This window comes from Lipotes vexillifer, unplaced genomic scaffold (assembly GCF_000442215.2).
Source record: "Lipotes vexillifer unplaced genomic scaffold, Lipotes_vexillifer_v1.1 scaffold1312, whole genome shotgun sequence".
Lineage (NCBI taxonomy): Eukaryota > Metazoa > Chordata > Mammalia > Artiodactyla > Lipotidae > Lipotes > Lipotes vexillifer.
Genome location: NW_006786207.1, coordinates 359036 through 363453, shown reverse-complemented (window position 1 = coordinate 363453; position 4418 = coordinate 359036). Strand labels below are relative to the sequence as shown.

Below are 4418 nucleotides of genomic sequence, written 5' to 3'. Positions count from 1 at the left end.
GATGAAAACTGGTTGAGAAAAAAATGTGATATAAAGCTTGAAGGACTTGGCAGGGACTTAAGAGATGAATGGATACATAGAAGAAATTCTAAATTGTGTGTAAAAGGAAAGTAGAAGACACTGAGATGGTAGAACGTTGTGAAAGGAAGCTGCTTTCACAGATTTCTCTTCATTCTAAGGGAGGTATGGATGTTCATTTCTTTAGAACAGTTAAGACCTATTGCTCTTTACACGCTCATTTTTCTTACGCATCAGAGTTGAAAAATATCAAGGGTACGAGTCCAGCTGAGGAGAAGGGAAACTATACATCTGAAAATTAAAGTTCACATAAGCACACTTAGGCCATCAAAATACGGTAAAACCAAGTTTTGTTTCAATCTGCTAAATTGAAAGCATACAATGACCTAAACACATCCCTTTAAACTCCTTTTCTTGCAAAAAAGAAATGATGGTATAAATGGAGAATTTCTGACGTTTGAACAAAGTAACATAGAGTGGAACCTTAGGAAAACCTTCATTTAACTTTCTTTTAAACTTTAGGCTTTTTTTTATTAACCCCTGAAACTATTCAATGTCACCAATGCCATAAAACAAGAAACCTTGGCCAACATTCATCTACAAAGCTACTTTTAAAAATGGCAGTCCTTTCTCCTTGTCCAACCTTACTACCTTCTACCAGATGGCTTCTTCCCATTCTCTCTTCTGGAAGAAAAATCAAATAAAAATTACACCAAAAAAGGATTCAGTATGTGAATAAGTTATACGAAACTGTCACTAAAGAGTAATGCACATTTCCAGTCGTTGCGTCACCTGTAGAGTCATCAATAACCAGCCTTCTAGCTGCCTGAACAGCTCAGCCAACTCCTGAAGAAAAGTGGGGTGGAGAAAGGTCCTCGGTATAGGTTGTCAGTGTTGGTGCTCCAAGGGGTCCTGATCTCAATGTTTTTGAGGATTACATCATGCAAGGTGGCATACTAGTTCCATTCGTGGAGCAGGATCTGGCACACACTCTGGTACTCGTTTTTGTCAACCTCGGCTACAGTGCGGCGATAATCTTCCACCTGGGAGTATTTCACTATCTTGGATACCAACTTGCCCTGGGTGTTGTAATGGGTGGAGAAGCGGCGTAGATAGGAGGCTGCTGTGCTCTCCACGGTCCACAGCTGGTCCGCGGTATCTTCCTGGATAGACACTCCGAAGTTGTTGCCGTCCTCCGCCTTTGGGAGGTGCAGCTGCACCCACACCCGCACGGTGTTGCATTTCTCTCTCAGCAGCTCGATCTCGGGTTTTACGTGCTGAATCAGCTCCACCAGATGCTGGTTGCTTCGCAGAAGCTGCCCCTCGCCGCCTGGCATTGCTAGTACTTTGATTAAGGACTGGGTCTGCAGAGGCTGCGGATCCCGGTTGGGCCCATCCCCCGCGGTGTCTGGGGCGACGGGGGTCTCTGGGGCCGGCACCGAACGTATTCTGGATAGGCCTTGCAGGCGGAGCTCCTGAACCCGACTATCCAGCTCTGACAGCTTCTGAGGGAAGAAGGTGGACACCAGATCCTCGGCCTCCTGGTCAATGCGGGCCCGAAATGAATCTACTTTCCCCTGTACATCCTGCTCTAGCTTCAGCGGGGAAGCCATGACCTCCAGGGGCGTCGAATGTTGGAGGAGACATGGCCTGAGTTTCCCCCTCCTCCACAGGCTGGGTTTGCGCTTCCGCCACCACCACCAACTCCCAACAGACCAAGGCCCTGCCAGGGCGAAAAGACGTCCCGGAGGTCCCTGCGGGCCGGCGCGCGGAGAAAGCAGGAGCCACACGCTGACCACGCCCTCCAGACGGCGCCCTGGCCAAGAGGACGGCAGATAGGCTTCGTGGGACCAGCCTAGGCTTCGAGTGCCTAGCCGCTAGAGCACCGAAGACCACGTGTCGGGGGACCCAGCTGGATCTAGGTATCTGAGCTGCGCCTCCCCTACCTACTGGCCTGGCTGGCGGGAAGCCACTTTCAAGAACATCGTTAAACTTAAGCTGTGAAGACCAGGTAATGACAAGTCGGTGCCCTTTACATAGGAGCTCAAGGAAATCCACAATCCCTGGATCCAGAATACACAATCTCTTTTGAAAGGCATCTCACAAAATGGGCTCTCCAGAGCAAGGCTCACTTCTGGAGAGCCTCAAGTCACACCCTTACAGGTAACCTGGGCCTATCCATGCTTTCCCCTTAGAAAGTGAGAAGTGAGTTCACTTTACTATTGTATTTTAATCTAGTTAGTAGACTTCTGAGATCTTCTATGGCTTACTTTATACAATTTTTAGTTTAAATTACAAATGTTAAGTTATATGACTCTTCTTAAAATTCATCTTTTGGGCAATAATTAACAATTGAATCTGGACTATAAATTAAAGTAACAGTCAAACTTCCTGAATTTGGTAAGTGTATGGTTGTTACAGAGGTTATGTCCTTGTTTTTAGGAAGTACACACTACAGTATTAAGGGATAAAGTGACATGATATATTTAATCTATTCTCAGATGGTTCAGAAAAAGTGTGTGTGTGTGTGTGTGTGTGTGTGTGTGTGTGTGCAGAGAATGAGAATGCTAAATCATGTGGAAAAATGGTAAAAATTGATGAATCTGTATAAAGGGTGTATGAGAATTCAGTATTATTCTTCTAACTTCTCTGTAAGTTCAAACTTATTTCAAAATAAAAAATGAAAAAGCTACCTTTTCCTTAAAGGTTTCCGGAATCATAGAGACAAATTCTGTAAACTTCTAAACTTTCATCCTATTTATTTATATTCATTTTTCCTTTCCCTGAAATATTTTCCTTTTGTTCTCTGCAGTACCACAGAGTAAAATCCATGCCTTTGACTTTTATTCTAAAATTATCGAAGTTTAGTTAAAAAAAGGATTTTTCTAACGATGCTATAGTATGGTTTCAAAAGTAATTGTCACCTCAGTCAGACTGTAAACTCCTTCAGGGCAGGGGCCAAGTCTTAATTCATTTCTTTTGCAGCTGGCATGGAGCTCAATACATGTCTGATGAAATGATCCTGACTTAGTAAGATTTTAGCTAACTATAACTTCACAAAATCTAGAACTGAAAGGAAAAAACAATCAACAAGACAAACATGTTACAGGTTGGGTTCCCCAGCAAGCAGAGAAGTTGCTTACAGGAGGTTTATGAGGGAGTCCTCTTAAGATAAACACCTGTGGAAAGAAAGAGACAGAACAGGGAGAAGTTGGACTTCGATGCAATCTCAAGGCCTCAACTGACCCCACGGGGAACTGGGAAATGCCCTTCAGAGTTGTCCTGAGGTGGGGTCAAAGCAGTTCCTGAAGAGGACTCTTTGGTAGCAAGACTTTTAGCAATTGGGAAATAAAAACTTTAGTTCTGAGGAGGGATCTGGGAAGCTCATCATAGCTTCAACTACACATGTAAGATATTAAGATACCTATACTAACAAACTAGCAATTAAGTTGTTCGGCCCCAGTCAGGAGTTGAAAATTCAAAGATGGTTTCTGTGTTCAGATCAGTTCAAGCCTCTCAGGAATGACAAAGAAGGCTGTGGTGACACTAATTATATGCTCAGAGGTGGGGCAGGGGAGATAAAGGTGTGTATGTATGTGAGGGAAGTAATGGGGGATTACTGGTAAGTTGGATCTTAAGATATAAGGGAAGTGGCAGGAAATGAGGCAGGAGAAGTAAGCAAGGACCAGCTCATGGAGGCAGGGCCCTGTTTGCCATGCTTTAGGAACCTGGTTTTAATAAAAGCCAATGAAGGACATTTAGGCAGGGAAAAAATACGCACAGATGTATGATTTCAACGGTGGAGGTGAATTTGAAGAAGAAACTAAAGGAAGAGAGACTGCCATAATCCAAATGAGAAAGTATGCCTCATTTTAAGTGGTGGTGATGGGGTTGAAAGAGAAGCATCAAGAATATCTTAGGAAAAAAAAAAGAATATCTTAGAAGTAAAATTAGCAGTATGTAGTGATCGTTTTAGATGTGGAGAGATGAGAAAAGGCAGAATTCAATACTACATAATTTTTTTGGGGGGGCTTAGGTAAATGATTTCTATTTATATTTATATTAAACCTCTCCTAAGAGGTGAATTAGATATACATTTTTACACACACATATTTACATTCAACTTATGGGAATTTAGATAGGGCTATCAAACAGAAAAGAAAAAGCAAATCTTAAAACATGACCACAATTTCCCATATGTTGATTTTCTTCATAACTTTGGCTATAAAAGATTACGATGGCGCCAGCATGGAAATTCCCTTTTATACTAAAAACATCCTCCGTGGTATATATGGTTTAACAAATGGTTACTCTGTTTTCAAATAGAAAACATTTCTAGTTGCTCTTTTAAAGAAGTAGGAAAGTTTCTTTCTACTTATTATGACAGTGATTAATGCAGC

The 4418-nt window shown here is 42.4% G+C and overlaps 1 pseudogene; it reads right to left on the bottom strand.

Annotated features, from left to right (window-relative positions):
- Positions 1 to 836: 836 nt before the first annotated feature.
- On the bottom strand, positions 837 to 1631 carry LOC103068451 (proteasome activator complex subunit 3 pseudogene; annotated as a pseudogene).
- Between the last annotated feature and the right edge of the window lie 2787 nt (positions 1632 to 4418).